Raw genomic sequence first — 19,928 nt, forward strand, 5'->3', positions numbered from 1 at the left:
TTAAATATTTGCTGTTTATACTACTTTACATTTTAAGATTACCCAAATGTAATATCAAAAAATGTCTGACATTTAGAGAAAAGTCAGAATTTTTTTTCTTGTAAAGTATTAGCACATTTACCAAAATGTAGGGGGAGGAACCTGTCAGTTAATCCTGGACTACAAAAAGATACTTGGAACAAAGGCCTGCAAATTACTGTTTTGGTTGCAGCTGTATTACTGTTTTGGTTGCAGCTGTATGATTCATTAGTATACTAAAAAACAAGCCCTCAGATGCACACAAATGAGGGCCATTCATGAAATAAAAGAAGCAGTCATGTTATAAACAGTATACAAGATGACAGTGACCGACACTAATCCCATTATATGTCAGTGGAATGGGAATACACCATTGCTTCCTTAGGTTTAGCACGACTCATATAAAGCAGACTTGAAATGATTATGGAAAACAGAAAGGCTTGAAGAAAAATAAAATCACATTGATATGTCAAGCCCCACTGACAGTCATTTTGCAGAAACATATTAAAATTCTGTAAGAAGCACAGTGATTTTTAGATGTTAAAATAACTCAGAAAACAAGAGACATAGTGAAAAAAATAGATTTGTTTTAGTTCTAAGGCGGAGCTTTCCTTTAAGGTGATGTGTAGCCAATTGGAATTCCTGTCGAACCACATTCTTAACCAAAGAACTGATGACCAACAGCATTTTCAAATGATCAATTTTATACCTTAAAAAAGATGACAGGCCACACCTTTCAAACAAAGAAGGGTTACTAACCACTGAATGACCATGGTGATGGAAGAGACCTCCTCTAAAGGATCTACCAACCTGTTCAATATTTCATTTCTTTGGCTGCACTGGATTTGAGCACCCAAGGAGAACCCTCAGACATTAATTGTATAAGGGAGGGGTTAGATGCAGAAGTTCCTGAGCCAAGCATCAGAAATTATCACTGCTATTAAACATTATTAATCAGTGTATCTCTAATTACCTATCAGACAAAAACTATTACCAAGTACATTAGCAATACAATAACTGGGATACAGCAAAGGTAGTTAATGAAGCCATCTTCACCTTTTTCTTGACTAAAATGAGAATCTAGCAATCTGTTTTTCCTGCCTACATTTATGGTACCTGCTAGCCACCAACACTGTTTTCTGCATTCTTAAAGCACTGTGAGAACACAGACTACAGCCAGTGATTCAGCATGCATCAATCATTTGACTCTGGAGTGATGCCACCCTCCTCAATGACACCTCACTTTCTCCATTCACATTTTTATTCTTAAAAAAGGCCCAGTCAATGTGTAAATAAATGGTCACTCTTCCACACACTTCTTTTTGGTTTATTTATTTAGTTGTTGAACAGGTTGGTCCCACTGGGACAGTGGCCTCTTTCTTAGGGCAGACCCAGGTGACATTTATACTTCCCCTATTCTTTTTTAGGTGCCATGGGACTATCACCAACTTAATCAGATGGGACCTCAGTTTAACATCTCATCTGAAGGACAGCACACTTAGGAGAGCAGCACCACCTAATGTTGCACTGCAGCAACATTAATTTGAAAATTAATCACCTGGAGTAGGAACACAACCCCAACCTTCTGCTTTTCTAGCACCAAAGGCAAATGTACTACATGTTGCCCCACTGATAAAGTTTTGCTTTGCCTTTTCAACTGCTGTAACTCAACGTTAGGCAACAAAGGATCTAGGAGTACAGTGAAGACATAAGGGAAACCATAACCCAAACTTTAGGATTACTGCTGGAGTGTGTGTTAACGGACAGGTCAAAAGACAGCAGGCAGTATGGCAGCGAGCAGTAGAAATTCAGATTCTTAGTCTAGGCTTTCTGTGCTCCTCTATCTATGTTAATAAGCGGGACCAACCCACACATCTACTGACTGGCAGCATGTTTACTGAAAGCATAGTGAAAGGTAAGCACAGGCAGGTAGGTAGGGGTGTGTGTGTGTGTGTGTGTGTGTGTGTAATATACAAACATGAAATCCTTTTCATAGAGCCAACTCATATAGTGGTTTATTTCTTCTGTGTAAAGAAGGCTGCAAAAAAGAGTGAGGAGGGCAGTATAAGGAACTAATAGTGTGGACCAGTCTTGGACTTGCACCTAGCTAAAATGCCTACTAAATCACAGACTGCATTATGACTAGACATTCACTTTACTATTGTTACTAGAAGCGGATAATTTCGAGCCAGATCCAAAATGATTTTACAAATATAATTCATCACATATATTGCAGCCATCATTTACATACGGCTTCAAATGAATGGTGACTTGTAAGAGCACAGAAAGGGGTTGCTCAGATTCCTAAAGTCATACATAATGTTGTTGGACTGAACCAAAGACAGACATATGCCATTTCTCTGGATTTGTGTCAAACACTTATATCATGCTGATTATGTGTTGTATGGAAATGAGCCATTACATTTGATACTATATGCTGTCAATGAACTCTCCAGCAATGTCAAGAGGTTAGACAAATATCCTTGCTTCAGCCTAAAAATGCATTTTAAGAGAAATATAAATCTGCATTATTAATATACTACATATAAAGTACAATACACTCAGAGATGAAAGAAAAAAAGCAGGGGTGCTCTCTTTAAGAACAACCTAATAGTAAACCAAGCCTCTATAAATCTACCACAGATAAACAATGTTAAAATCCTGCTCTCATACCTAAAACTGAAAAACTCCAAATCAGTATGCATTACTGCAGTCTATATCATACCAGAAATAATATCACCACAGAAAAACTCTTCACCTCGGCGTCCAACATCTGCCAAGAATTAATAACTCTCTGTGACTTAAATATTGACAGATAAGTTCTGACAATCCCTACCCTACCATGAACTTACACGGACTAACTCAGATCAGTAAAGCCCTCAGAAGATTTAATAAAGCATCCACTATACATTATCTCACTGACAGGATCCCCACCTCCCCTTACCAAAATATAACAGATGTAGGAGCCCTGTCATATTCACTCAATGATTTCTTCCTCCTTTGATTTTTAGAAACACCAACGATACACAAAAGCAACAATGCCACAACCAACAACCAAGTAAGAAATCTGAAACATTTCCTGGTAGACGCACACAATAGCTCTTTAAAGTCATGCAAATGGCACCTCCTAAAGAAGCTACCACTAGATAAAGTAGAATTTGAATATAACAGAAAGTTTTCAACACCTTAAATTAACTTGCCCAGTAGATCATAAAGAACAGCCCAGCACCACAGCTTTCCAGATAAACAAAACAAACCATGCAACAAAGAGATAAAACATGGAAACAATGGAGACTACATAAATTCCAGCAAAATCTAGAGTTCTTTAGGTTCCAGCAAAATCTAGAGTTCTTTAGGTTCCATAAAAATACTGTAAAAGCAGTTGTCACAGCCAATAAGAAAATCTACTACTCAAACTTTCATAAATGATTCATACTAATCACCAAAAATTCCAGGAATCCATTAATAAACTTATTAACCCAGGACAAATCCAACAACCAGCCCCCTCCAAGGACACCAACTCTGGATTTATAGCCAAGCTACTCAATACTCAATTTCATTAACTCAAGCACCTCTTCAATCAACTAAAACCCACCTATCTCCCCAAATGCTTTGCCAAACTCCCACAACAGCATAAACACTTTTATATTTAAACCCATCCCCACCTCTTACATCAATAGATTACTTCTCAAATTAAAACCAGCCACCATAGCCCCAAATAACATACCTGGAGAATATATCAGACTTGATGCTGATGCTCTAGCCTATCCAATTTCATTATTTTCCTTATTAATCAACAGATTCATGAGAGAAGCCTGCATTCCATGTTGTGGAAATAACTCTTATATCATACCCCTGCATAAGGAAGGCAAATCCAAAGACATCTCTAACTACTGGTCTATTGCTCTTCTTTCACCTGTACTCAAAATCCTTGAGAAATGCATTCAATCCCAACTACACCGCCATATGTCAGAAAACAAACTACTAAACAACTCACAACATGGCTTTAGAACCAAACACAGCACCACCACTTCACTCCTACACTTTCTGTATAATGACAGTATCACACTGAAATTCAGGAAATAGTGTAGCAGCACTTTTCTTAGCCCTATCTAAAGCCTTTACTATGGTAAAACATCGCAAACTATTGCAGAGACTAGCTTCACCTACTAACACTTACCCCATCACTCACCAGGTTTCAGGACTACGTTAAATGGCAAAATACTATCTCAGCTTTTCTCCATGCATCCCTCTACTGAGCAGGAACATCTCTATAGTCCATTATGCAGATGACTCCACTTTGATATGCTCAGCTAAAACCCTCCAACACCTCCAAGAAATCACCCAAATCTTTCGTCTCCATAGAAAGATGTCTCATACTATCTCAACTATTTCTAAATCCCAAAAAACTAAACTAATCATATTCACACCAAAATGCAAGGCAACACAAAAGACCGACTTCTAGCTAGCTTCAAGTAACAATATTCAAATCGAACTAGTATCACAAACCAAACTTCTAGGTGTAGCCATAGATGAAACCCTGACATTTTGCCATCATATAAAACAGGTAACAACAAAACAAAAAATCAAAAACTGGACTCCTTATGCAGGATTACACCATACCTAACAGACATTGCTAGGCAACAAAACTTTCTCAATCTGTCTCCTCCCTACTCTACTATACGCCAGCTCTAGTCTCACTAACCTACAATTCAAACAGTTAGAACAACTTGAACAATCCTATAAAAGTGGCCGCATCTGTTACCAAGTGGTCCAACAGGGCCCATAACTGCCATGCACTTAAACTGCAATGGCTGGAACTCCCAGATTACCTAACCTTCTCTCATTTAAACAACAATAAATCACACACTAATTACCAAACCAGTTAAATGTCCATTACTAGTTGGCACCATCTCTCACTATACTACAAATAGGCTACTGCTCTCTTCTAACAAATCTCAACTGCTTGTCGGCAAATCCAACAACACTGCAGGGATCTCACTTAACTCTAATAAGGTTGCAAGAAAATGGAATTCCCTCCCCATTCCTATCAGACAAATTGGCAATACCAACTCCTTCAAATCACAGCCAAAAGAACCCATACTTAACTCCTGGCTGAGCTGCTATGTTTCCCCAGGCTAACAACATAACACAGCTCAAGTAAGCAACTTTTTTCACTTTCGCTTGTATAATAATTCTCCTTAGCCCTACAATTCCTACCTCGCAAATACACCCCACTAGTCTCCACAGATATATATAATTTCATTCCCATACTTCTCATAACCTCTCTTACTCTCTACCATGTCTCCTGTACAGTGCAATGAAAAAGTATTTGCCCCCTTCCTGATTTCTTATTCGTTTGCATTTTTGTCACTCTTAAATGTTTCAGATCAAACAAATTTAAATATTAGACAAGGATAACCCAAGTAAACACAAAATGCAGTTTTTAAGTGATGATTTTATTTATTAAGGAAAGAAACTATCCAAACCTACATGGTCCTATATGAAAAAGCAATTGTCCCCCTTGTTAAATCATGAAGTAACTGTGGTTAATCACATTTTTGGGAAAGCAGAATTCAGTTTCACTAGCCACACCCAGGCCTGATTACTGCCAGACCTGTTGAATCAAGAAATTACTTAAATGGAACTTGTCAGACAAAGTGAAATAGGCCAAAAGATCCCAAAACAGAAGACATCATTGTGCGATCTAAAGAAAATCCGGAACACATGAGAAACAAAGTAATTGACAACTATCAGTCTGGAAAAGGTTACAAAGCCATTTCTAAAGCTTTGGGACTCCAGCAAACCACGGTGAGAGACATAATCCACAAATGGAGAAAACACGGAACAGAGGTGAACCTTCCCAGGCGTGGCCAGCTTACATAAATTACCCCAAGAGTGCAATGACGACTCATCCAAGAGGTCACAAAAGAACCCAGAACAACATCTAGAGAACTGCAGGTCTCATCTGCCTCAGTTAAGGTAAATGTTCATGACTCAAAGAAAGAGACTGGGCAAAAATGGCATGCATGGCAGAGTTCCAAGGCAAAAACCACCGCTGACCAACAAGAACATAAAGGCTTGTCTCACTTTTGCTAAAAAAACATCTTTATGATCCCCAAGACTTCTGGGAAAATATTCTGTGGACTGACTAAACAAAAGTTTAACTTTTTTGGGAGGTGTGCATCCCGTTACATCTGGCGTAAAAGTAACACAGCATTTCAGAAAAAGAACATCATGCCAACAGTCAAACATGGTGGTGGTAGTGTGATGGTCTGGGGTTGCTTCTGGACCTGGACAACTTGCTGTGATTGATGGAACCATGAATTCTGCTCTCTACCAAAAAATCCTGAAGATGGAGAATGTCCGGCCATCAGTTTGTGACTTCAAGCTGAAGCGCACTTCGGTTCTGCAACAGGACAATGATCCAAAACACACCAGCAGGTCCACCTCTGAATGGCTTAAAACAAACAAAATGAAGGTTTTGGAGCAGCCTAGTCAAAGTCCGGACTTGAATCCAATTGAGATGCTCTGGCATGACCTTAAGAAGGCGGTTCATGCTTGGAAACCCTCCAATATGGCTGAATTAAAACAATTCTGTAAAGACGAGTGGGCCAAAACTCCTCAACAGTGATGTGAAAGACTCATTGCCAGTTTTAACGCAAACGCTTGATTGCAGTTGTTGCTGCTAAGGGTGGCACAACTAGTTATTAGGTTTAGGGGGCAATTACTTTTTCACATAGGGCCATGTAAGTTTGGATAGTTTTTCTCCTTAATAAATAAAATCATCACTTAAAAACTGCATTTTGTGTTTACTTGGGTTATCTTTGTCTAAAATTTATATGTGTTTGATGATCTGAAACATTTAAGTGTGACAAACATGCTAAAAAATAAGAAATCAGGAAGGGGGCAAATACTTTTCCATTGCACTGTAGTCTTTCACTGACTTACCACTAAATGAAAAGTCACATTCAGCTCCAGACTAACCCTTCTTCTTACCACTAAATGAAAAGTCACATTCAACTCCAGACTAACCCTTTTTCATTGTAGTTATATCTCCCTACTCCCTCCTCACCCCTAACCAGGCAGTCCTACCCTAATACTGTAACACCAACTCTCACTCTCAACCATTTACCACACTGAACTCTCATATAGCATATCATCATTAGGTAAATCTAACACTCTGTTATAACACTCAAAACCAATGTAGACACTTAGGTGTACTTGATAAACCTAACAGTACTGGCTGTTTTACACACGTATCATATCATAAATGTATATATTTTAAAAATGTTTGTATATTAACTGCTCACTGTAACTTGATTTGTTACTGTATAACTATTTTCTGTCAACTGTAAGGATCTTTTCTCCCAGGGCCTCGCTGAAAAGATGCCTGTTGCCCATTTGGACTATCCCAGTAACAAAAAGCCATACATATATAATACATATAATTCTGAGAGCCATAGTCTACTATTACCCGCCTAATGGAGCACACTGCATGCCTTTTTACCCCATACATTAACATCATTGTCAAAATATACTGTTATATACCACTCCATGCTTTTATTTTATTTATTTAATTTGGAGGGGGATGAGAAGCACATTGTTTCACTCTGTGCTGACTTTTAAAAGCCAAGTTTCTTAACATTTATTTATTGGCATTTCTTGACCAGGAAAGTCCACTGGGCCAATGACCCATTTTCAGTGGAGGCCCAGGGAGAAAAGTTCCATACAATCACAGATATTTTTGTATAACATCAGCTTAACTTGGAAACTCAATGAAATAGATATACAAGACAAATACATATTATAGAGGTATACAATACAAGAAAATAAACTCAGTATGTTAGAGTTTTAGTAATTCTGTTTATATATTCTCATAATTTATTGTTTGTCTTTCGGCTTTTTCCCTGAAAGGGGTCGCCACAGCGGAACTCTGGTCTGCTAATGAATGGCAGTAGATTTTATGAAACGCCGAGGTGCCAAGCTCGACGCCCAACCTTCAACGAAGGCACGCCCATTTATGCACGCATGTCTTTCGAACTCTACCCAACCGCGGGGAGGACATGCAGACTCCACACAGAAGGCACTCCCAAGCCAAGCCGAGAATCGAACGGGAGAACTTCTTGCTGTGAGGTAACAACGCTACCGCCGTACCACCACGTCATACTATATATATTCTCATAAATAATACTGTTTAATCATTTCTGTTTATTCAGCCACAGAAAGAAAGATTGGCTACGAAGACAGATAATGTAAATTGCAACTATATTAAGTTAGTAGAAGTATTTGTAGCGTATTGTGGCCAAAACATTTAAGGTGATTTAATTATATGACTACAAGAACAGACAAGGTTGAGATAGTGCAAATTTTAAATGTTTTAAAGAGTCTAGTTGAGTTGGGTTGGGAGGGTGGCCTAATGAGTTTGGTAATGGCATGGGACTAGAGACACTGTCCAGCTCTTTCGTTGGGTTTAGTTATGGTTAAGAGTTGTTTGTTAGAGGACCTAATATGCTGAGTAGGGGTGTGTGTTTGTATTATAGTTTGAAGGGATGGGCAGAAGTTTGGATTATTTAGTAGTTTGTGGGTGAGAGTAAGTTGGAAGTAATATAGGCAATGAGGGAACTCAAACCAGCTTATAGATTTAATGCCCAGGCAATATGTGTGAGTTGGCATGTTGGGAGACAAACTTGGCTATTTTATAGTAGCACGACTGCAGTTTGTTCAGCAGAGATGTGTGTAGGTTAGTGAAAATGGGGCAACCATAGAGGAGGGAGGGTAGAAGTAGACTATTAGCTAGATTCATCTTGGTAGAGTTTATGCCTATAGAGTTTGCCAAGCTTAAAATGGGTCTTTTTGATTGAGGTGAGTATATGATTCTCAAATAGATAATTGATAGTTTGTCATCAATTGTGATGCCAAGTGATTTGGCTGTTTTTACAGTTTCAGTTTCTGTATTGTTTTGAGAGAATATTTTAAAGTCTAGTCTAGAGTTAGAGGTTTGGATTTTTTGTGATTAAGTAGCAGTTGAGCTTCGTTAAGCCAGGATTTGATGGAAGTAAATGCATTTTGTGTTAACTTTAGGAGATCTGAGATGTTGTTAGAGGATGTAATTATTGTTGAATCGTCCGCATATTGAATGAGTGTACTTTGCAGGGATGCTTTATGGAGATGATTAATAAATATATTAAAAAGCAATGGCCCAAGAACAGACCCTTGGGGAACGCCTGTGTTGTTGCGTAGGTAATCGGATTGCTTACTTTGAAATCTAACTTCTGTTGGGTGCAGATAGTAATGGAACCAGGATAGCGTGTGTAGATAGTAATGGAACCATGATAGCGTGGCTGGGGAGCAGTTTATGGTCTCAAGTTGTAACAGTAGTTTTGAGTGGGACACTGTATCAAAAACTTTTAATAGGTTTAGTAGGGTCACTGATGTTAGTAGGCCTGCATCAAGAGCTTTGTATACAGTGTTGGTAAATAACAGTAAGGTGCTGTGTGCTGGCCGAAAACCATGTTGGGTGGGTGCGAGTAGGTTATTGTCTGTAAGATGTTTTAGCAATTGAGAATGAATACACTTTTCTAAAATTTTAGATAGAGGTGAAAGTATGGAGATGGGCCGGTAGTTAGATAGATCACTGGTGTTACCACCTTTGTGAAGGGGAGTAATAATGGAGTTTTTCTATAGTTGTGGGACATATGATTCAGAGATTGATCGGTTAATGAGAATGCTAATTGGAAGAGTTATAGAATCTGCTGCAAGTTTTAGGTATTCAGCTGGAAGGCCATCAGAAGAGGGGGGAGCATGGTTTTAGTTTTGAGAGCAGTTTACGAACTAGAGAGGTGGGTACTGGTTGTAATGTAAACAGAGGAGTGGATGGGTTTTTGTTGGAATTGTAACTGATGTGGTGGGAGTGGTTAGAGAGTGTATTGTTTATGTTTCCAATTATACTTTTGTTAGTTTGTAGAGAGAAATCATTAAGGTTTTGGATAGTATCAATAAAATGAGAATTGAAAGCTTGGGCAGTTTCTTGAGGGTCTTTGTCAGGAGATGAGGAGGGGTTGTGTTGAGTACCAGGATTTAGGAGAGGAAAGAGTTCCAGAACAATTTGGGGTTATTTTGTTCGGTAGTGAGTTTAGTGGAGAAATAGCTTTTTTATCATTGATGACTTGCTTTTTGGCGTTGTTATGGAATTGTTTATATCCGAGTTCAAGTTGTGGGGTTCTATGTCAATGCCATTCATTCCAGGCTTTATCCCTGGAGGTAGGTAACTGTTTAGTTAGCCATGGGGGCATGGTTAGGCTTTACTCTTTTGGTACATGTGGGGGCAAGCTTGTCTAAAATAGCTAAAAGGACTTTATTCAAGTAGTTGACTGCTTCATCCAGTAGTAGAAATTTGGTAGGGGACCAGTTGTGGGTGTTTAGAGACTCTAAGAATAGTTGTTCATTAAAATGGGTAAGATTCCTAGTTGTTTTTAGACAATGCAATTGAGCTCTATGGTATAGGCACGAAGATGGTCACTAAAGGTACTGGGTAGGGCCCTTGCCATGATGAATTTTTGAGGGTGTGAGACGAGTATCCAGTCTAGGGTTGATTCGGTTTGTTTTTTAACCTTACGAGTGGGGTTAGAGATTAGCTGAGTAAACCTGTGCAAGTTAATACTATTTACTGGTGAGTCAGAGATGAGAGTTTGCCAGTTTATATTTGTGTCACCATGAATAATGGTTTCATTTGATATATTAAGGGTGGTCCAGGGTAGAAAATCTTCCAGAGTAGGTATGTTTCAACCTGGGTGAATACAGAGTGTAGCAATACATAATTGTTTTCTGTTGTTGATGTGAAGGTTAACTAGTAATAATTCCATATTTCTGAATGTTGGTACAGGTTTATCATATGGTGCAACAGCTAAAGTGTCACGATAGATTAATGCGACACCTCCACCTTTTTTATTTAGCCGGTCATGTCTATGTTTATTATATCCTGGAGGGATTATTTCCGTGTTAGCAATATGTAGTTTTAGCCAGGTCTCTAAGTGCTACAATATCTGGGGAGTAGTGAGAAAGCCATGGGTGTGACATATGATATGGTGGCAGCAAAGGGTGGAGCTGCTTAGGTTGAGGTCATAACTTTACATTAAGTCCTGACTTAGTGATTTGTAAGCAATAATACCTGCTAACCCAGATACAGATTTAGTATTTCTTGTTAAATCAGAATCAAAGGTCTGCTGCTAATATTTATGTGCAGTTTTCTCCCTCTCGCTCATGTTAAAAATGAAGGTGAAATGTAACTCTTGTGTGTGGCCATGAGCTCCCCACTGTGATACTTGAAGCTGTATAACTCTTGTGTGTGGCCATGAGCTCCCCACTGTGATACTTGAAGCTGTAAGTAAAGATCACACCTATCACAACTCTGCCCTGCAGTACTTACTACACTCATGTACAAAGCAAAACACCCAAAAGAGAAGCAGGTGAGAGGTACAGTTAAGAAGTTTGTCTAATAGATGTCAATTTTCTAGAAATAAAAAGACCATCCCCTTCTGTAGTAGAAGAGGAAGGCTAAAATTTGGGAGCATAGGCTTAATCTGGCTTCTTCAACTGGCAGGCTTCAGCCACTTCCATCACACAAGGGGCCTCGACAAAGGATGGACCCCTAGGTGATTAAATACAGGCTCAAGCGGGCAGGTCTGACCAATGCCAGAGACACACAAGCTATCTCGTCAGGATCCCCTCAGTTACAGAAGTTGACTGGGTTTGGTAATTCAAGGGAACTTGGAAGAGACATTAAACAGAGGCCCCATTTGCCTCAGTTGGTGGCAGCTCAAATGGATGTAAAAGATCTCATGACACTTATCAATCAATAAGAATAAGAAGACGTTCTCTGATACCCTGACCAAATGTCCTCCAGTTAATATGAATACCACCCCAGACCTCCCACAAAAAAAGGCTAACTAGATTAACCTGGTCAACAATATGTAAATAAATCAACTCTACATTTTTTACTGTTCTTTTGGATGGCCTTATTCCTTCCAAGACCTGCTCTTTGCACATATCTGGTAATTAACTGGCTGCAATAAGCATTTGGCTGCAGCCACATTTCTACCAATAAAGTGTGTGATGCCTTTGAGGATTATCATGCATTTCCAGACAACAATAGAGGAGGGCCACGGCATTGATGGCAGAAAGAAATGTGCTCTGGAGGAATTACACAGTCAGCAGCAGTGAGGTGAGGACAGCAGCAGGATCCTGGAAGGTCAGTGCAAGGTGGCGAAACAAAATATGAGATACATAGGAAGGCGTGGATTGAAAAGGTAGTTGGAAAGATAAGAGAAATACACTTCATGAATTGTGGGTACAGGACAGATTCCCTTCAATACAGGGTTAACAAAAAAACAACCAAACCTCTTTGAAAAAACAAGGGGAATTGCATGCTGTGGTGAGTTCACAGTTTTACTGGCCTGCAAGGGTCATCATGCAAGGGTCATCATGCAAAGGATTGGGAAGGAATTTCCTGTGTTGCTTATACGAGTTTTTTTTTCGCCTTCCACTTTCATATGAGTGGTAGAGCACTGATCCAAATGGACTAATTTCAATCTCAGCCAGGATATACAAAAATAGCATTAGTTAAGCAGTCCAATGTGAAAAATTATAAAACAAGCAAAAGTGTGTCTGATAATTACATGGCACCAATAACAGAAATAAAAACAACTAAAAGGACATGAAGTACTTAGGACAGGAGAGATGGAGCATGTGTTATAAAACAAAGAAAGAGCACACTTCTTTCGGCTTTTTCCCGGTTAGGGGTCGCCACAGAAAGAGAGAGCACACTGTGGTTATATAAAAACAGTGAGAGTAATAAAGAAGAAAAGGGTATGCGTAGGTCATTATATACAATATTCACAAGCTACTGAAACATTTCATTAAATTAGAATATTAAGATTATGTGCTGGACAAAAAATATTTGGAAATGAAGAGGTGCCTGACAGTTGAAAGGGGAGAAACATTCTATAACGTTCCAGTTGCATTCTGCTTTTGACTTGAGATTATCTTTACGCTGTGCACAGCAAAGAGTAAGCAGAAAAGTCTCCAAAATGGAGGGTGGTAGGGCTTGAGACCTAGGATGGAGAAGACATGGTTAAAGCAATGAAGACTGGTTCTGAGACACTGAAATGGCACTGAGTGGTTAAATCTTTTTAGACTGTAACTGGGAGATTAAATTGGATAGGAGTCCTCCTTATAAAGCTTGTAGACTTGTGCCCAAGAAGGTGAACTGCACATTGCTGGAGAGATAGCCAGTAGGCGTTATTAAGTAATGCTCACGGGTACTTCTTCCTAAGGGAAGGAGTGACGAAGCAGCAAACGGAGTTATTTGGGGTTTGGATGGTGGTGGAGTTTTTTGTGGAGGTAGCTGCAAGAGGAGGAAGGTTGTAGTCTAGCTGAGCTAGTAGGGTGCCTTTGCATATGGCATTCCTGGTTGGTCTGGAGGGAAATGGTCAACCATGTCAAATGGGCAGAATAGGAACTAAATTTCTGGAAGACCTTGAAGGAGTGGGCATGGGCTCAGATGATATGGCCCCTTCAAAGGCTGCCTTCAGCCACTTCCTTCAACTACAAGTTTCAAACAAAGGTGTTGACCCCTTTGTGATTAAATTTAAGTTTAGCTGGACAGGTATGGCTAACATCTGACCTTCCCAACTGACTTGGCAGACTCCCTTTAGTCACCTGTGTTGACTGGGTTTTGGTAGTCCAAAGTAACTGTTCACATTTGGCTGTTCTACGTAAATAGTTTAAGAGGAGTTCCCTCAGTCACTGGTGTTAACTGAGTTTGGATATTTAGAGAAACTGCAAACATTTTAACTCTTCTGTTAGATTCTCTTACTGACATTCCTCCCAATTTCTGCCCCGTCTGCACATCTGATAATTTAGACAACTAGCAATTTCAAAGGAAGCGTAATTATTTCAATCAGGTGCAAAAATATGTTTTTTTGCAAACAAAATATGTTTGCTTCCAACCCCAGTTATAAGTGGATGGCGAGTTAAGACTATAGTGGATGGCGAGTTAAGACTATATTTAATCTTATTTTAGAGCAATGCTTGCAATTACATAATTACCGGGTACTTGCGTATTATCGCAACCAGATTTTCTTGGTTGCGAATTTACAATACTTCTGTACAAACGAGGCCACAAACCACTGTAAGGTGGTATTTAGGGCCTGTTTTATTTGTTGTGGACTAGCTTTCCGTTACAGGGTCTGTGTGAAGGGGAAGACAAACGTTTGAGGAAACCCGCTTCGTGTTTTCAGAGTACCTTACACACACGCACGCTTGAATTAGAATGCCTGCTGTTGTTCTGACGAACGGATTATTTTGACAAGTGTGGAAGGAAGCAGCCTTTAGAGAAGGCAAAGGCAGAGCCTGTAATAATGGTGGTTTTTGGTCACTTTTTTTTTTTGGGGGGGGGGGAAGAGTACTATTTGTAAAGACATCTTCAGGTCAAAATTAAAAAAAAAAAAAAAAAAACGGTTGCTAACAGCCACAAAGTACAGGAAGAGGAGAGCATTGTCCGGCAATGAGATGCTTTGGGAAAAAGTGCTCTTACTACGTGTAATCATGCAGTGATCTCAGTAACCGGGAAGATGCAATGACATGCTGCCGCCAGGGAAGTGCATGCATAGACAGTTCACTATTTTTCTAATTTGTATTCATAACCCTGCATAAAAGACCCTTCCTTGTCAAAGAAAACACATCGTGTCCCATTTTTTAAATCTTACCGGACACACTTCACTATCAGGAAGCAACCTTTACGATCGCAAAAATCTGGTTGTGATAATACGCAAGTACCAATTACCGTAATCGACTGTCCTGTTAAAAATCCATTTATGTTAGAGGTTATGGATGGATGGATTTTGCCTTTGAAGTGACACCCCAACCCCATGGAGCAAAATCCTCTTCTCTTTTGGCTGTTCCCGTTAGGGGTCGCCACAGCAGATCATCTGTTTCCATTTCTTCCTGTCCTCTGCATATTGCTCTGTCACACCAACCACCTACATGCCCTCTCTCACCACATCCATAAACCTTATCTTAGGCCTTCCTCTTTTCCTCTTACCTGGCAGCTCCATCCTTAGCATCCTTTTCCCAATATACACAGCATCCCTCCTCAGCACATGTCCAAACCAATGCAATCTCGCCTCTCTGACTGTCTCCAAACCGTCCAACCTGAGCTGACCCTCTAGTATACCGATTCCTAATCTTGTCCATCCTTGTCACACCCAGTGCAAAACATCTTTAACTCTGCCACTTCCAGCTCTGACTCCTGCCTCTTTGTCAATGCCACTGTCTCCAACCCATACAACACAGCTGGTCTCACTACCCTCTTGTAGACCTTCCCTTTCACTCTTACTGGTACCAGTCTGTCACGCATCCTCACCATTCCTCTATCCTCCCTCTCATTCACACACACATATTCTGTCTTAGTCCTGCTGACCTTCATTCCTCTCCTCTCTAGAGCATATCTCCACCTCTCCAGGCTCTCCTCAACTTGGTCCCTACTCTCATTACAGATCACCCCATGGAGCAAAATATCTACCCAAAATCGAAGGCAAATGAAAGGTACAGCAAGAAAACATACAGCTACTAATTTTCAAACAACACCTTCCTTCCCACAATGAAATAACGAGCATGCGAACTTTCATGTTACGTAATTTTAGGTCAGCACCTGTAGCACAAGCCTATAACAGTGGTACAATAGTGGAAAAAACAAACACACAACTCCAATTTCAGTAAAACTGTCCTAATTTTCTTGTAGCACTTTAAGAAGATACGCATGACACAAAACCGTGCTTCAGACCACAAAAGCTGCAGCAAAGTCCACAAAGCATTCCAAAAAAAAAAACAATTCTGCTAATTACACTCCAAGCCAATATGACTATTACTGAACCACAAACTGCGACTAAAAACATCTAGAACGCAAACATTTTAAAAAAACACTTAAATATACACTCGAAACGGAATAATGGCAATTACTGTTTAATTTGAACTTCACACTTTGGATTATTACTAACTGAGCCTTAATGCTTAAAAATAGCAAGTTTAACAACTCCGAAAACTCAAGAAGATGAAGCCCAAATAAAAATCTTAAATTATACCGTTTTTTCATTGTTTTTCCTATGCCCGGTACTTCCACTTTTAAACTGTCACGACCAGCTGACTAAAGGACGGCGCATCAGAAGGCCCAAACAAGTATACGCTTGCTAGGTGAAAAGACTGTCTTGGTACTGAGTTCACCGTAAATCGCAATAAGCGAAACAGTTTATTTTAATTTATCCAAGTAGCAGTGAACTTTCTCATTAATATTCAACACTTCTTGTGTACTTACCAATCAATAAAATTATATTAACTGTGGTACTATCCTATTCTATTAAAACGGTATTTATGTAGCAGTCGCAAATCCAAATACGCACATTTAAACAGTGCTTTACAATAAGAAACACGCGTAAACTATTTTTTCATTTGTTTATTTTGATATATTTTCAGTAACATCGTGGAACTCTGCTTTCAGAGTTATGCCACTAGTCGAGATCAGGTAATGTAAGGGTGGAAAAAAATAGTTTTGTATTATATGTTATTACACTTTAGAGTTGCCAACTTATTTTAAATTCACAGCATTGTTCATACGTACCGACAATGACAGTATCACACTAAAAACAACGCCCGCCTGGCATGTTAACTGCGTTCATCAGAATACTATCCCTTGCCGGACTCAATTTCCCAGAATTCAAGTCAAAAATCTCTAAAAGTTTCTATGGTCACCATACACACAAATCAGTGCATTAGAGGGGAAACTGAGAAATTGAGTATCAAACGTTCAGGTATGTAAAGATCAAGTATGTTAAGTAATTTAGTATTGTAGTTTAGACATTTTGAGGTGTAAATGTATTCAGGTGTAGTTCAAAGCCAATTCCAAAGTAGAGGTATATTGTTATCATAATGGATAACTTGGCTGTATAGTTAAATACTTATTTAGAATACAGATGTACAGCATGTTTTAAGTGAAACCGGCAATAATAGGGGTTTGTTTGCAGCGAGGTAACCGTTTTTGAAACAATTCGTGCATCTTAAACTGGATAAGCATTGGTGTGAAGTATGTATAATACAACATTTTATATATATTAAACACACACACGTATACCTCTCAGCTATACAGATTTTCAAAGAATGCCCAGATTTTTGCCTCATATTTTTGATCTGTTTCTCATAAAAATTGCAGTTTTCTGGCAAATCATTGAGATTTGAAGTAAAAAAATAATGACAGACTTTTAGGTTTCAGACTTCATACCCTTCAGAAAATTCATGCTAATGCAAAATCTGTTATTCTATCAATTTTCTAAGCTTGTAGGAGCAATACTTTAAAAGTGTCCCTAATTTTGTGTCTTTGTCCAGATTGCTTGCTTTAACAGGTTAAGAGGTATGATATATATGTGTGTGTGCATATATACATATATATATATATATATATATATATATATATATATATATATATATATATATATATATATATATGACCTTAGTTGTTAAGCAGTTTGAGAGTTTGAGTAGGAGATTAAGACTATGATCCGCCAGCTTTCTTCATCTTGTGGTACTGAGTTTGATTCCCTTAGTATATAGTGGACAAGTGACTTAATCAAATAGTGCTCAAGAGTCGGCCCAGAGTCCAGAAGGTTTAGGTTTTCTGCTTGGAAGCGTTTAAGTATTTTGGAAATAATAGAAGACACCGGACCAGGGCTGACCTTAGGCCCACTAGACCAGTTTGGCCCATTAGTGCCTTGCACTAGGCTATGACAGAGCCATTATGTTTTATATGGCCAGAGATTTGCCTGAGACAGTACAGCAAAGCATTTTTGCTGCTGGTAGTCACTCTCTAGTATTTACATGTCTCTTTAGTGGAGTGGACAACATTTCCTGTCACAAACTGCACTAGTGGCTAGTCTAGTATTAAATAAATGCATTCCTCTTATATGGCTCACAGTGTTCGCTGCTCACACTCCCATAGTGGTTAGTGGCTGTTTCTTAATGCACAACAGAGTTTTCAACCCAAAACTAGTTGGACTAACCATCTGGTTTTCTGTAGTGTTCAAGTTAGCTGTCTTGGAAAATAATAGGACCAGGCTTAATTTGAGGACTGACAGAGGGCTACTGTTTTCTTTTGCTTCTCTTGCTGACATTTGGTTTATTACTGATTGCTAATGATTATGGTTATAAAACATAATCGTGAAATAATCAGTTTTATTTAATATGAAAACACACACTAATAACAATAACAGTAAAAAAAATGATACTGTGATGTAAGCTACCATTTGATTACTAAGACACATGACGTAATGTTCCAGTTCACCAATATGGCAGATAAATGCTTGCTGCAGTCACATATAAGAGCAAAATAATCCCAGAGAAGTGAAACATAAGGGGTGTGTTGCATGGTGAGAGGTTAAGGTCGATAGTAAAACGAGTCACTTGGCTGAAAATGAGAAAACAGTGATAGAAACAATTGCCCTCCAAATGTGATAAGGGGTATCACAGCTCCAGAGTCACATACAAAACAGGAGGCAAGCAGAAACATAAAGCTAGAAAATGGTTGGAATGAATTGAGAAGGACTTTTATGGAGGAAAGTACATTACAGACAGCTGAACAAATTGTTTGGTTTTGCATGTTACACTCATGCAGTTTTCCTTAAATCATTGTGATTTCCTCACACCTGCCAAAGCATGGCACTTAATGACTACCCTAAGTTATCCATACATGTAATCCTTACTGTTGCCATACTGACCTGGGAAATGGCTTTAAACAAGTGCATGTATTAATCCACTTACCTGGCGTATTAATCCACTTACCTGGCTTAACACATAATTAAATAAATACAAATATACTTTCATAACTAGTTTTAGGTGGGGTGGTATGTGAGTAATACAGTTACTAAGGATAAGTCTCAGATTATTGCCATTATGGTTGTTGAGCATTCTGAGGAAGTTAAGCAGTTTTATGGAAACATACTGAATGCAACGAGGTATGACAATTAACTGTGTAGGAAAATCCAACAATTCAAACAACGGCCAGAATTTACTGGAAGCCTACAAATGAAGAAAGGGGTAATATGAGATGAGAATGTATAACACTAGTTAGAAATTTTTTCATGCTAATTTTGTTCCCCAAGTCTTCACATTCATTGCGCACAGCCCCACTGGCTCAACTGTCCAGCATTTCCTGGCATCTTCAGACATGGACCTGGAAGGAAAGACTTGGGGACTCTGATAAATTAGATGATTTTGCTTGCGAATGGGCCTGCTTTTTAGTAGCAAGGAATGCTGGAATGTGTGGAGTATGTAACTTACAAAGATTTTTTTTTAAATTTATTTTTATTTGTTAATTTAACATTTGTTAATTGAGATACAACACTGATCCACTTAGACCATTGTCAGTCTCAGCACTGTGAAATCAAAACAATAAACAGCAATACAGCAGTTATAATGTAAAAGTAGGCAAGCGTATGTGTATTAAGGTAGTATGTTGCATAAATTAACATAATCATAAATAGATATGATACAAGAATTCAGTCAGTCAAATTGGTAAGAGGAGTACCTACACACTGTCATAACGTCATATAATATAATATCTATTCTTTTTCTCTCCAAACATCTTTATTACATTTTCACATATGACAAAGGCAATCTTACATTTATATAAATGAAACACATACAAAATGATACCACTTAAGTTTACATCACAGACACCATTGAAACAACTGTAGTTGCAAACATTATACATCACTTATAAACCATCCTGTCATTGTCAGTTAAGCATTATATGGCTCATTCAAATCCTGCCTCTTAAATCTTGTCCCTGCTCTGCATGTATTGTT

At 38.7% G+C, this 19,928-nt stretch overlaps 2 protein-coding genes across 5 annotated transcripts in view; one reads left to right on the plus strand and one right to left on the minus strand.

Annotated features, from left to right (window-relative positions):
* Nucleotides 1-16,774, minus strand: part of FIG4 (FIG4 phosphoinositide 5-phosphatase) — a 3,828,182-nt gene extending 3,811,408 nt beyond the window's left edge. The window contains exon 1 of one of the 4 annotated variants that reach the window (XM_044066775.1): nt 16,694-16,774. The gene's annotated coding sequence lies outside the window, so the exon portion shown is untranslated. Of the gene's footprint in view, nt 1-16,160; nt 16,311-16,390; nt 16,471-16,693 lie in introns of those variants that run through there. The other 3 variants (XM_044066785.1, XM_044066766.1, XM_044066794.1) reach the window with 3 other exon arrangements.
* A 5-nt stretch (nt 16,775-16,779) lies between these two features.
* AK9 (adenylate kinase 9) overlaps nt 16,780-19,928 on the plus strand; it is a 2,653,312-nt gene continuing 2,650,163 nt past the window's right edge. Inside the window, exon 1 of the mRNA XM_044066804.1 lies at nt 16,780-16,883. The gene's annotated coding sequence lies outside the window, so the exon portion shown is untranslated. The remainder of the gene's footprint in view (nt 16,884-19,928) is intronic.

The sequence above is a fragment of the Protopterus annectens genome, chromosome 1.part0, assembly GCF_019279795.1.
Source record: "Protopterus annectens isolate FY-2018-M chromosome 1.part0, PAN1.0, whole genome shotgun sequence".
NCBI lineage: Eukaryota > Metazoa > Chordata > Ceratodontiformes > Protopteridae > Protopterus > Protopterus annectens.